Consider the following 16,193-nt stretch of genomic DNA (forward strand, 5'->3'; position numbering starts at 1 on the left):
ATAAAAAGAAAATGGAATACATAAGAAATGAGAAAATTTTCCTTAAAAGCCACATACAAAGGAAAATAAAAGGAAGAACCTAGAGATACAAGCTACACTTCATACGAGGAAGGAAATTTTGTGAGAAAGTTGCATGTAGGAACTAGTAAGTTCAAAGGTAAACCTTTAAATTTTTTTCTTGTGGAAGAGTATGACACTATGCATCCAAATGTTGATATAAAGATATTATGGTAGGAAAGTGAAAGGAAAGGAAGTATCCAAGAAATATGTCAAAAATAAATTTTCTGCAAAGAAAATATTTTATTCTATTGAAGACTATGAAGACACATTAAATGATCACGTAGATTCAAATTCAAATTCTAACACTAGTTACAAAATACTTATAGGTCATGAAGATCAATTGACTAGTAATTATGAAAAAAATGATCTAATGAATGAATTAAGATAAATTGATAGAATTAGGAATTCAAACACATTTGGAAGCTAAATAAAGTAGTATGGTTAATGAAATAAACTTGCTAAAGACTAATTTAGAAGAAGCTAATAGAAGAGAGGAGCTATTATGAAAAGGAGAGGTATTATGAAAAGATAGAATAAAATATTGTGACTCTAAGGGAAGATTAGGAGAGAAAAAATCACAATCAGAATAGAATATTGAATACATACAAGCATCTGAATCATTAGACAAGATTATTAATGAATAATGGTCTCCTTTAATTAAGATAGGTCTTGGATACAACCACATGGATTCAGATCCACAAAGCAATGACAAAGACTAGCATAAGGCGTTTCAAAATAAAATTGAATGTTATGAAACCACCTCACAAAAAGATAAAAAAGATATATGAACACCTTAGAAATAAGCCTCTTCGAGGGGGGAACCTCCTTTACATTACACAAATGAACAATTCCTGGATGATGCAAATGACAAGACCTCCTTTCTGCATATAGGAGTCTAAGGGGTCATAATATAATCAAAGCCGACATAACAATAATAATGTAAGGGCACAATAATAACAATAGTGGGCTTCTATGGGGCACAATAATAACAATATGGGGACTACATGGGCACAAAAATATAATAATGGGGTTGTACTAATAACAATAAGGGGTTACACTAGTAGTATAGGGACCTAAAATGCGCCTCGCCTTAAAAAAGTCTTGTCCTCAACGCTTGGGTAGTTCTTGATGCTTCTATATAAAATTCTCATCCGTCCACGTCGAAACTTCAGCGGGTAAGTTCTTCCACTTGATGAGATGCTTTGAAATTGATCAATTTTGTAGTTGTCGACTTCTCGTTTTTGTGAATGCTTTAGGTTCCAATATGACTTTTCCTTCCTTGTCAAGTTCTGGAAATATTGTTGGAACTGGGATCTTCGACAACTTTTGAATGAGTTCCCACCCTGCTTCGCCATTATTCCATGCATCCCTTGCTTTATTTATCAAATTTGGTTGGATAATTATACCAACCTCTACCATTTCTACAACCATATGTTCAATTTCACTCCTTTGGGCATATGGATATCTATAAGGCCTGACGTTTGGAGGAACACTTCCTGGAATAAAATGAATAGCATGATCATGATCATGAATACGTGGGGGACCTTCGGGAGTCTCAAATACCTTGGATTGATTGTCCAATACTTTTTGCAGATCTGGAGAAATACATGATTTCAATGTGGGAACCATTAGCGAACATAATAGTGTAATTATTCATCGTTGTTCTTTCTTTAGAAGCTTTGTCATTCCATCAGAGTTGATTATCTTTCCTGGTTTCCCTATGATACCCCTTAATTCAGCCTCCTTTCCTTCCGAAGAAAATTTCATGAAAAGTTCTTGACAATTAAAAGCTATTGTACCCAAGGATTGTAGCCATTGGACTGCTAGTACAACATCAGTACCACCCATTGGAACAGAAAGCATCGGGCTATTCAGTACATATTCTCCCATGGATAGCTTAATATTATGGTACTTTCCAGAGAAATTTATGTTTCCTCCACTTACAACTGTCACTTGACACTTTGGTGCTGGATATAGGAAGCAATTCACTTCCTTGGCTATCTTACAATTAATAAAACTATGGGTACTACCCGAATCAATCAACACTATTACCTTTTTCTTCTTGATATGTCCTTCTATCTTTATAGTTTGAGGAGTGGTAATTCTGACGAATGCATTACAAGATATGGTCATATTAATTTCTTCTTTCTCAGGGGTTCGTTCCTGGTGAGTATCCTTTTATTTTGATGTTTCTTGATAGTTTTCTTCCTAATATTTCACTTCTTGAACCTTCTTCTTCTTGAAATGTCCTTCTATCTTGAGAGCTTGAGGAGTGGTAATTCCTGCCATTGCAATACAAGATATGGTCGGATTCATTTGTTCTTTCTCTAGGGTTGGTTACCATTGTATATCTTCTTATTTTGACATTTCTTGATCCTTTTCTTCATTAGGAGGCCTTTCTTGTAGTGGCTTTGTCCCACCTTCCTTCAAACCTTCCATGTCTTTCTTCAAATCTTCCATGCCTTTCTTCTAATATGCTTTCATACCATTTATATCAGCTTCCATGGCATAGATAAAACTATTTATCTTTTGCTTCTCTAGAATATCATTTACCCTTATATTCAATTTTTGAAAGTCCTCAATGTGCTTTGCCATTGAAACCTTTTGTTTGAGATCTATCAATTGGCTAAACAAGGTGTTGCTCTTGGTATCCTCATAATGTGCTATCATTTCCTCCATGAAAATTGACCGCGTGACAAGTGGTTTACGAGAAAAAATCCCTTTATACCATAAAAATTGATCTGGTTCTAAATAATTAGATGCAATACGTACCTTTTGTAACAGTGGTACACCATGTAGATCAAAATATTTTTCCATCTGTAGTATCCAATTTATCAGATCCTTGCCATCAAACTTCCTTATCTCAATTTTTCTTGATTTTAGGAGCTCGATCTTGAAACAACTGTAACTCTGTAATTTCGGATCTTTAAGTTCTAAAATTGTGGCCTGTAATAGCCCTCAGAGTCCTCTTTCTAACTCCATGATTCTGATCACAATTGGATTCCCGAAGAAATATTTATTCCCAATATCCCGCGATGACCTAATTATAGACTAGTTTAGTAGAGAAAACTTGTACGAAGTGCCACGTGTCACTGTTTCAACCTTAGTACCTAAAACAGATATACAGAAAACTATAGGTCGTCCTCTTTCTGGAACTTCTTATGAAAATTCAATATAATGTCAAGACAAAAGTTATGACAATTTTCCCCAGGTCACCTATTTAGGATGTAATTCAGGAGTCTGCAAAAACCCTAACTTCCTCAGCTCATATATCCAAAAATATAGCGAGCCAAGATCTGAAATTTGGACCCATGGTTCAGACCGATTTCTTCTAAAATGGGTTTTCGTTTTATCTTCTGAAACTTTGTATAGAAAATGATATAGCGAAAATTCCATGATGACCTGTTTTAGATGAAATTATGGAGTTTGCCAAAACCCTAACTTCCTCAGATCATATCTCTGAAAATGTAGTGAGACTAGATTTGAAATTTGGACCCGAGGTTCAGCACGATTTTCTCTTAAATGGGTTTTTTTTTTCACTTTTGAAACATCGCATAAATAAAGTTATAGCAAAAATTCCACGAGGACCTGTTTGAAGTAGCAAAACCCTAGAATCCAAAGCTCTGATACCAAATGTTATGAAACCACCTCACAAAAAGATAAAAAAGACAAATGAATGCCTTAGAAATAAGCCTCTTTGAGGGGGAACCTCTTTTACATTACACAAATGAACAATTCATGGATGATACAAATGACAAGACCTCATTTCTATATATAAGAGTCTAAGGGGTCATAATATAATCATAGCCGACATAACAATAATAATGTAATGACACAATAATAACAATAGTGGGCTTCTATAGGGCACAATAATAACAATATGGGGACTACATGGGAACAACAATATAATAATGGGGTTGTACTAATAACAATAAGGGGTTACACTAGTAGTATAGGGACCTAACACTGAATCAAGTCACACACCGGAAAGGAAATAATCAAGACCAGAGACAAGATGAGTCCCCCGGTATAAACATGGTTTTATGGATATTTTTTTACTTGTAACTCAATTGGACATAAGGCCACTAATTGCAGGTCAAGTGGATGTAATAGAACTAAACAAGCCTCTAGTTACGTTTGATGGTATAAGTATCACAAATTTTAACACATGATCAAACATTGCAAGTAGATTTGAGGAAAGAAGGAGCAACAACCAAAGACGTAGGGAAGATATCCCCTACTGCAGTCTATTGTAGTTAATGCAAAATTCTAATAGGGACTATAGAAGGGAATGTGAGGTGTATAGCCTCATTGAAAATAGAGATAACCGGAAAGGAACTTGATAACTATCAAGTCCACAAAATCAATTGTGCATGATGTCAAGGGGATCCACGCTAATAGATTATTATTTATTATGAAAATTAATGTCACTGATGTTACATCTGATGAAGTGATTGTGGTAAGGAAAAAATATGACATGTTATGGGGGAGTTGTGGCCATGCAAAATCAACATTTTATATTTTTTACGTGATTCTTATGAAGTACAGTTAGTAACGTATTGCTATGCAGAATTGATGAATTCAGATAGAAGTAGATTCCTTAGACCTAGTGGAATGGTCTAAAACGACAGAAAGCAAGGACTATAATTTTTTACTTAGAGAAACTGAAGAATGGAAAGAGACTTAATTGGGATCTATTGAAAGCTTCACTCTCCTCTCATCTAGTGTGCTCCAATCCTAGATCTGATCACTATAACTAGAACCTGAACCTTCAATCAACACAAGCCAAAGATATATGAAACCTATGTAGCATAATCTAATTAATGTATTCAATGGATCAATAAGGCATCAAAATATATGAATGTAAACATAACATACCACATATAGGAAAATATTATACTCCTGGTATTAATAGGAATGGAGAGAGACTACAACCAAATATCGGGGTTGATCTTGTAGTGATCTCCCCAAGTTGAATTTTCCTTCCCCGTCAAAAAGCACACCTTTATGTCTCCCTAATGGATGAATATGGTGACTCTGTTATGATCAAAGAAGCAAAATGAGGGCATGATAGGTATCCAAAATCGAATCACTAGCTTCGGGATGGAAGTAAATATATAGGTGAAGGAGTTAGTTTAGAAATTCTTATCCATTTAACAATCTAGGCTTTAGATACACTTAAGCGGGGAGGATGAGCTCAAGGAATAAGAGGTGAAATATCCATGGTAGGATCTAATAGGATTCAAACTTATTATCCATGGTAAATGGTTAAAACAACCTTTGGAAGCTTCTGGAAGAGGAAGCTTTGGGTTCTTTTTATTTTTCCTAAATTTATGGAATCAGCACATGCCCATAAGGGACAATCGAGTGTTGATCAGTGTGGGTGTAGAAGGACCGAATTTATATTTAACGCGGACCCCTAAAGGGCCATGGTGCACTGGGCCTAAAGGAAACTTAAACGATGTATTCAAGTTCAAACACTTGGGGGTTTGGGAGATTCATGCTTAAGTCTTTGTGTAGGTATGATAACAAGGTATTCATGGATGATGATTGATCTAGTTTGTAGGCCTATTAACCAGATGAAACAAAATGGACTATAATAGTTTTCCCCCTAAATCACAAAGTTAGAAATAAAAATTGATGACTGAAGTGCTTTACCCTGTGATGAGTTCTGATCAAGAAAAACCGCTCAAGATCATCATCTATTATAATGCATGTACATCATGATAAGGTAATCATGATAAGGCATACCCATATTTAACACATAAGGTAATCATTACATGTACAATGATAAATAAGTCATGTTTACTGATGAAAAAGTGTAGACCTATGATTTTATGATTGTCTATATGATCATAGCCATCATACTTTGTGATCTTGTATTAAGCCTAAAAAAGGTGTCCGGATGGATGAAACTAGATCCAAGGTTTTCTATCTCCTTCACTTGATTGTCCAATGTATGAGTATAACCATCCAATTAAATGAGATGAAGTTGAACATGGTAGACACCATCTTATTACCATCAACTAATGTAATCCATTAGCATATGAGAGAAACCACCAATGATGTTAATGATTCTCAAGGTACCACATTACAATCCATATGGTGTGAATAAATGAGTTGAAGTCAAACACCAAACAGAATATTTCAGTCGAAGGTCATTGATGAAAACTTGTTGCACAAAGCAAGGAAAATTGACATTGATGTATGAAAGAACCAAGGTAATGAAAGGACGTTTCTAAGTGAACTTCTTGGATAATGATTTGATGTCGATAGGAAGTGACCCATCACAGGAGAGCCTTGATGTATCTCCCATCAAAGACATGAAATGGGTATCATGATTTGAAACAAAATGATCTTGATATGGAACTCATTTAGGAATGGAAGACATGGTATGAATGCTTAAGAGTATTGTATCAGATATTGACTAAATGACTTCTCTTGAACATATCGGCATTGTTGAATGGAGTTGATAGAATTGACCCAAAACCGAAAGTGTAAGCTTTGATATTGTGTCATAAACCAAAATAAAAGCATATTTCCCAACCCAACATCCACAAAGATGAAGTGGAAGAGTGTCATATTCAAGAGTGACTCAATGCCATTAACAAGTGAAGTAACATGTTTTCCCAATTTCCCCAACCATTGCTAGTCAATACCTCTTTATTTTTTAACAAGCTTGAGGAGGAAAAAATATGCTTCATCTGTAAGTTCATCCTTGAGATGAATCCCTCTGAGTAAGTTTAAAAACCCTGAGAAGGAGAGGTTCGGGTCTATCATGTTTGACAAGTCCATTGTTGTTAGATATTTTTATGAGACCAACAAAGGTAAAAATCGACATCTTTTTCATGTTTAAACGGATTGAAAAAGAGGAGAAAAAGAAAAATCTGAATCACCCTTTTCATAGATAGTCCATTGAGTCTTAAAAGACAAAAAACAATATCCAAGAGAACCTCTTAGCCATGGTTGACTGAGGTATTTCGTTTTCATAAATACTCTAGCTTAGTTTGGAGAAGGGTTAAACTTATACTGAGTAGACGTATTTTCATTTACTTTAATGAGTTTGAAAAGACAACTGCTCAACAATCTTTTCACAATTTGGGAATATGAAAAGAGTTGAAAAAAGGCTACATGGGATTCCTTTTTCGTGAGTTTACAGAGCCCGAAAAAGTGATAAAAGTTTGCTCTTCGGTCAAATGATCTGTTCGCATTCAAAACACTACAAAATCTACCAAACTACTATTGACCTACTCATAACACCATCAAAGGATTAAAAATACTTGTTTCTTGATAAAATTGAATCATAACTAGGTCAAAATATTAAATATGACTAAAATAATGATGAAAATGACCATAAATAATGAGAACAACAATTAATTTTTACCATTTCACATTTACCATTTGATGTTAGAGCTCTGAGTAGTTTCTTCCCTCAATATTTTGTAGCTGATTACAATCAATCTAGTGGATCATTTCAAGTTCCATCACTTCTAGGTAGGAAATATCACCTTTCTCTTTGAATTCATGGTTGCATTTTGTGATTTAATGCTCATGTTTTCAGGTTTTGAGGGCCATAGGGCTCTAATACCTAACCCCAAGATTAGCACACCCCAAAATATTGAAAGGGGCATTGAACTAGGCTCATTTACACCGGGGTAGTGTTGAAACACACTATATCCCATTAGGGGGTGCGGTGAGCGCAATTCCCAACTTTGTTTCACCAGTTCCTCTCAAAATTTCTCAAGTTTTTTGCATGAAATGACTATTAATGAGTCTCCTTGTGATTTTTCAGGACTTCATTGGAACAAAATGGCTTTGATATGGAGGGAAAGAGAATGTGAAAAACAAGATGTGAATGCAACAAATGATATTTCCACTATCTAGGCACTAAGGGATTGTGAATTACTGAATTTCTTCTAGCTTCCCTGTAGGAGGCAACAAATGGAATTACTAGAATGTCTTGTGCATGCATGGGATGTTCAGGCTCAAGCATTCATACTTGGAGCACAGATGCTCGAAATACAGGTTGATGACATATATTTTTTGACTGGTTTATCTAGGAGAGGTACCCCTGTCTCTTTCTCAAGTATGAGAAGGGGTGGAGAGACAGTCAAAGATTATGTCATCACTCATTGTAGACCTCAATCCCAGTCAATCAAGGATGGGAATATCAACATAAAATATGTGTTCTAAATGCCTTTAATAATGAGCATATTCATCATTTCTAGATTGGTTGGGAGCTCTACACTAATGTGTCCAATAGGTCATACATGCAGTACGCTCTAGAATATATTGAGCCAAAAAATTTCAACTGGAGTATGGGGGTACTCAAAAACATGAAAGAGTAGCTGACAAAGGAAAAAGATGGGCGATTGAATAAATTTGGCTATGGTTCATTTTTTATCTCTTTTGCTTTAGAGTAGGTTCCATTACTATGACCTCAACATATCTTGCTCGAGGCCACTGGTATGAAAGTCATGCGGATGAGGAGGTGGGTGGATCTCATGTCTAGACATGCAGACCCGTCGTCAACGAGCTTCACAACAATATTCTTCAGATGGTTGTGTATGCAACTCATTATGATAGGGGACTATCCATAAGCAGGAATGGACTTCCGTAGCCACCCGGAGCTCGAGCTTCTTGATGGTGAGCGATTGGGTGACATAGGTAAAATAAGAAACATTTTGAACAGTTTTTTAATTTTAAGTTTTACAATTTTTTGTGTTTTTTATGTATCCATGACTAAACTATTGATTGGTACATGCAGATATTGGACCTGTTTGACCTATGGATTCCTCGTATCTTGAGTGTGCAGGAGACCCACAATGGGAAACAGTACCAGTACAAGCTGTTGTAGAAGGACGAGAAGTACTAAATGATCTCAATGTGGCAGAGACCTTGACAGAGGTTTGAGTATCACATAGAGGGGCTAACACATGGAATAAATAATACCATGGTTGACCAGCTTCCTATGAGACTACAACAACATACCATCGGCATGCCTGGCCATATTAATCGACTAGTATGCAAGATATCTAGTGCAGTGGCATGTTACCATGAGCCCTATGATTAGTCTACTAGGAGGCTTATAACGATATTTTGCATGTATATTTTGGATATGATAGGTCGTGCGACCATATGTGTCTTGGGCAAAAATTTTGTAAAACCAAACTTGATATATATATATATATATATATATACAATTATCTTCAGTGTTTCTTATGGTTCTATTATCATTCTCAATGAATGTGATGTGTATTGAAATTTATTTAAATGTGTTTCAAATTCCTATTTAAAACATGATTATTGAGTGCATCTGCTAATGCATTTATATTTCTAGAAATGTGTTGATATTGGATGAAATAAAAGTGTCCTTCTATAATGTGAACCCTCAAAAACATGTGAAGTATAGATGGACTTCTAACTCAATAGACATTAGTCAGTTGTAGTAGTACAAGTTGGGAGTCGAGTTTGATGACGATACAACGAATACCATGTGATATAACAACAAATAGGAACTCGATGACTATGTTATACTTAATGATGTTATTGGTGAGCGATTGATACAAATCCCTTGTAAACTCAATAAATTTCCATTTGGAGCATATATAGCCCATGCTATGGAAGATAACTTCTGATTACTTTGAATAACGCCATTTGCGTAACCAACATATGGTTCAAGGGATATCGACATTTGCAAACCAAATGTAAATAGGATTAATAGAGATCATCTGAAACTTTAAAGGGACACACTACAAGCATACTAAAAAAACCTATATATAGCATGTACACAGTGCACTACGCAAAAAATCAAGCATAATATCTCTTAAGGTACAACCCATTTTTGGGTTGCGCCAGTGGAACTCCATCAAAATCGACAGGCTTATAGGCTCCTTTGGAAAGAACATGTTTAAAAATATGTAGGCCCACCCACATTCGGTCAAACTTTCGTGATCTTAATTTATCATATTCTTGATCATAAAGCAGAACACAATCTCCTTCCAACAAGACATGAGGCTTGACACTATTGTCACATTGCACCTTGATATGTTTCTTATGGGCTTCATTAGCCATGGTAGTATCACACCGAGTTTCATCCAAGCGCATCAGATGTAAGGGACATTTTGATTCTACAGAAGTTGCAGGAAGGAGTTCACCGACAAGTTTAAGGGATGAAATTTCAGATTCAATGGGAGGGATTTTTTCTAGACCATAAATTAGTTGGAATGGTGTGAACCCAATAGTAGTCCTAACAGAGGCTCAATATTCCCATAAGCAAGCATAAATAATTGAATGCTAGTCTGATTTATGGACCCCTATCATACATTGAAGCATCATTTTGAGACATTTATTAATCACCTCAACTTTCGCGTTTGCCTAAGGGTAATAGGGAGTGGAACTTTGATGGGAGAAACCCAACTTAGCATTTAGTTCAAACATCATGTGATTACGAAAATGTTTTCCTTATTCATTTCTTATGGAACACCAAACCAAGCAATATTATGTTGAAGATATGACAATCATACCATTTAATGGAGCTTTATAACACATCTCATTACAATATTTACATCAATAACCACATATACACTCATAAACATTTGCTTCAACCAACAAATAATCATATTGTCTATGGAGATTTAGAAATCTAGCTCGATACGTTATTTACAATAACATACACATATATACATATGCACATTTTCTCAACCAACAAATAAAAGGATATGATGCCTATATCAGCAACAAGGGAATCTAGAGGTTCACACCTCCACCCTCAAAGTAATACCAGGATTCACTTCCTTCCCATGAAGTCCAGAATCCATTATCAAAGTCAAACTGCATCCAATGTCTAGAGCTATAATACTATGCCACTTGTCCTCTTAGTGAAAATTTACCAGCTCATTGTTCTAGGGCACACTCTGTATATGCATCTGATTCCATCTGGTAATGCTAATGACCAAAAAAAATCATCCCCGACCTTCCTTTATTTGCTTCACATTCCCCTGGTAAATCTAGTCACCCCTTTCCATGCATTCACACACCTTCCAAGTTATGTGGGCATCCCCTTCTCTGCTACACAGTCCCTCAGGTGACCCCTCCCTTGGCAAGGTTTAATTACATTAGAAGGTCCAAAAACCAAGGCATATCCCTGCCTAAAAATAATCATACTAACCATAGTATTCTCATTTAAATAAATGGACATTATTGGGTACCAGTGTCCCATAATGGCCCTACTCCTGAAGTTCTTAACCATCATATTGTTGCATATTTCAATTCCTCTTTGATACTGTTGCTAATTCTTGTAGTTGGTTTCAACCACCCAACCAGACATTTTCATGCTTTCCTGCACCAAGCACGTAATTCCCATTAGATTCCAAAATGAATTGAAATAAATTCACACCATACCTCATTAGTAGCTCATTAATAAGGTACTTTTGAAATTATGTTCACTTCCTGTCACAACAAGTCAAACTAGCTCTTGAACAAATTATCATGTACAAACATATCACATCTGGTTAGCTCAAAACACAACCATCAGAGATCAAAATCATGAATCGCATGTAATAATCACAAATGAAAATCATAGATCACGTGTAACCATCATAAATCAGATTCACATATCACATGTAACCATCATAAATAAGAGTCACAGATCACATGCATAATCAAAACTGAAATAAAACACTGATACTTATCCTTTGATTGGCCATTGTTTCTGCCTTTGTTCTTTCCATACACACATACACACACCAGATTGGTTTCCACACTCGAGAAACACCTAATGCCTTCTCTTCAACCATATACACGTACACATAGTGTACACCACACACATACAACCAAACATGGCATACCACACCATACAATACATGCACCTACACCTAACATACTACAAAACACATACACCTACACCCAGTGTACTATAGAATACATACACCTACACTCAGTTTACAACAAAACACAATTAATACACATGCCATGATACCACGACTACGCAATTCACATAACACAATACCACACATACACGGAATATCATGTATAACATGCACATAATACCGCATATGCACCACACAACATGTACGACATCCACACTATACCACATGTACAACATGTACATAGTATCACCTGTACATGGCACCACATGCACCACATGTACAACACACCACCTAAACAATGTGTGCACAACACCACATGTACACAACAACACCTGAACAATGTGTACACAACACCACATGCAGACAACACCACATGCATGAAATGTGCAGAGCACCACATGTACACAACACCACATGCACGACATGTACACAACACCACCTACACACAACACCACATGTACATAGCACCATATGTATAACATGCACACCACACCATATATACATAGCACCGCATATGCAACATGCACAAAGCACCATATGTACATAAAACCACATATCCAACATGCACACAACACCATATTCACATTGCATCGCATATCCAATATGCGCACAACACCATCTGTACATAGCATTGCATAAACAACCTACACACAACACCATATGTACATAACACTACATATCCAACACGTACACAATACCATATGTACACAGTGCCACATATGCAACATGCACACAACACTATAGGTACAACATGTACAATAGGTACACAACAATAGTACTTCACATCCAGAGACCACATACTGACTCTACCAAGCAACTTTGCTTCTAGTGCTTTTCCATTATTCATGCATGTTGTCGATCATACTGTTTCCATCCCGCTAATGTGTCCCTTAACAATACTTGTCTATAACATAAACATAGGCATAGTAAAAGCATATAATATCAACTCATATCCACATGATGTTGATCTCAGAAATCTGTTAGAGTTACTCATCAAAATTTATTCCTCATAAAAACAAGAACCTCTTCATCCCATTCACTTGCATAAGCAATCATTCCTCCACAAGAATGATCCTTGATAACCATGTCAGATAGTGACATACATATGTGTGTGTGTGTGTGTGTGTGTGTGCGCGCACATGTAAACATTATCATTAAAAAATCATGATCCATGATGACCCTATAAGACATGACATACATACATGTTTATATATATAGATGTTAGCATAATCATGATCACAACATAATTACCAAATATCATAAGGTTTAGGTCAAGAGAACTTCCTTTATCCATGCACAACATGAACAACATTGAGAACAACAATTCCCAACTTAGCCAAGGCATTTTTTATCTTAAGACAATTTAATTTAACTTTCATGCTACCTTTCTCATGATTGTTGTGCCATCATCCATTTATCCCAATGGACCCAACTAGTCCAACTGATTGTCATACTCTTTCCTTCAGCTACCCTTATACATGCACCGAGCTTCATCCGAGTATTACATTCCCTGTTGGATTTATTTCATCTCTCTCAAACTCCATTAACTTCCTCCTTCCCAACCAATTCCCAAGACCCTCAAAACACAAAAGGAAAGAATCGATAAATGAACAAGAATAAAACCATGAAAAACCAACAACAATATGCCACCACAAAAAAAGTGGGATGATCACACACTAGAAACAATCAAACCACAAATCAAGCACAAAAAATCACAAAATACCGAAGGAACACAACTCCCAACAAACACCATGACTCAACCCATGGGTTCCTAATGCCTCCAAGGGGAATTCAACCTGAGCGTTATTCAAGGTTTCATCGCAGACTCTTTTTCCATGCAATCCATACATCATGTTGTCATACACGCATACTTGTTGGCACATAAATAAACATAGCAATATACCAGTTATCTTACCTTGTTGTACCTTGCATGCTAACCTATAACTGAATTCGTACATATATCATCTCTCAAGGGACTCCTCCGTTGACCAATCCAATCATAGTTGAAAACCAACTTAATATATCTATCAAATACATGTTGAGGAATATAACATATATCCACATAATATCAGAAAAAAAAAAAAAAAAAAGGAAGGGTTAACAAGACTTCCTATAATCAAAGCATTCATTCATTTGTAATTGTAGTTTCTGAACATAGCCAAAGGAATTCTCACCCAATTCCCTTATTTTACCTTTCCCTTGCTGCAACTGAGTCTTACTATGTACTGTCACATCACCCAATGGATAGTTATATGAACAAATCAAATATTAACTTGTCATGTTAATACCAAGCATATTTCCCTCCAACTGTTCACGCATGCCAACCACATGTTCCAAGGATCAAAACATCATGCCTATTAATTGAAATCAACCTTTGCCAAGACTAACATCCATGTCATAATTAACCAATAGTCATTACTCATACTACTACAACTACCACCTACTTACACTTAAGTACATATTAGTTGAACAACTACATGTTAGTACAACCATCTTAAAACAAGATCATTTCTTCATGAAATCTTATAGACACATACTCATATCATGCAATTAACCAAACATTAAAACAATATATAGACAACATAATAGACAACAAACACTCAAACACTAATTAGACGGCATAATCAAACATTCAAGCACCAAGTAGATGACATAAGAAAATTCATACCTTAATGTATCTCAGGCGAAGCCATCCTTTTATTTTCATGATCAATCTAGATTAGAACGTTACAACTTCAAAACATATCAACTCAAACATAAACAAGGTGTTAGGCCCCTATACTACTAGTGTAACCCCTTATTGTTATTAGTACAACCCACTTATTATATTGATGTACCCATGTAGTGCCCATATTGTTACTCTTGTGCCCCATAGAAGCCCACTATTGTTATTATTGTGCCCTTACATTATTATTGTTATGTCGGCTCTGATTATGTTATGACCCCTTAGACTCCTATATATAGAAAGGAGGTATTTTCATTTGTATCATCCAAGAATTGTTCATTTATGTAATGTAAATGAGGTTGCCCCCTCGAAGAGGCTGAATTCTAAGGCGTTGATCTATCTTTTCTATCTTTTCTTGAGCTCGTTTCATAACATTTGGTATCAGAGCTTTGGATTCTATGGTTTCGCTACTCCAAACAGGTCATCGTGGCATTTTCGCTATAAATTTTTTCTGTGACGTTTCAGAAGTCGAAAAAAAAAACCATTTGAGAAGAAATTGCGCTGAACCTTGGGTCCGAATTTTAGAACGTTTCGCGCGATATTTGCGGAGATATGATCTGAGGAAGTTGGTCTTTTTGCAGACTCCTGAATTACCTTCAAAACCGGTGACCTGGGGAAAATCGTCATAACTTTCCCTTTGCGGATCAGATTGGAATTTCGTAAGAAGGTATAGAAATATGACGGAATGTAGTTTCTTGTATATCTTTCTCAAAGCCAAAGGTAAAAAAATTGAGACGTGGCATTTCATACAAATTCGCTCTTCTGGAAAGGTCTATAATCAGGTCATCTTGGGAGATTGTGCATAACTTTTCCTTGGAGAATCCAATTTGGATCAGACTGGTGGCATTGGAAAGAGGACACAGAGGGCTACTACAGGTAGCAATTTTAGAACTTAAATATCCAAAAGTATAGAGTTATAGTCGTTTCAATATCGAGGCCCTAAAATCAAGAAAAAGCAAGATGAGGAAGTTTGATGGCAAGGATCCGGTAAATTGGATACTTCAGATGGAGCAATATTTTGATCTACATGGTGTACCACTGTTACAAAAGGTATGTATTGCATCTTCATATTTAGAACCGGATCAATTTTTATGGTATAAAGGGCTTTGTTCTCGTAAACAACTTGTTACGTGGTCAATTCTCACGGAGGAAATGATAGCACATTATGAGGATACAAAGAGAAACACCTTTTTTGGAGCAACACCACAACAATTGGAAAGAGTAAAAGGGCTTTGTGACATATTGGAAAGTAAAATTATGGCAACAGGGAAGTCTACCCCTCATAACTATAAAGATGGAAGTGTTGTTTCTCCTAGCCTTCCACAACCTACAAGGGTTACACCACAACAATTGGAAGAAAAAAGAGAAAAAGGGCTTTGTTACAATTGTGATAGCAAATGCACTAAAGGTCATAAGTGTGTTGAGAAGAAATTATTTTACATAGGGTATGAAGAGGAGGAAGAAAAGGATCAAGAAACATCAAAAGAAGAGGATATATGCCGGGACCCAACCCTAAAGAAAGAAGAAATGAATTAGAC

At 36.0% G+C, this 16,193-nt stretch overlaps 1 long non-coding RNA gene across 1 annotated transcript in view; it reads right to left on the bottom strand.

Moving 5' to 3' along the window:
* Nucleotides 1–10,920: 10,920 nt before the first annotated feature.
* Nucleotides 10,921–16,193, bottom strand: part of LOC149165386 (uncharacterized) — a 77,194-nt gene continuing 71,921 nt past the window's right edge. Inside the window, exon 2 of the long non-coding RNA XR_016260332.1 lies at nt 10,921–11,401. This is a non-coding gene — a long non-coding RNA (uncharacterized LOC149165386). The remainder of the gene's footprint in view (nt 11,402–16,193) is intronic.

Source organism: Pinus tabuliformis, chromosome 5_1, assembly GCF_031772625.1.
Source record: "Pinus tabuliformis cultivar Carrire ecotype Pingquan chromosome 5_1, CPIR1, whole genome shotgun sequence".
Lineage (NCBI taxonomy): Eukaryota > Viridiplantae > Streptophyta > Pinopsida > Pinales > Pinaceae > Pinus > Pinus tabuliformis.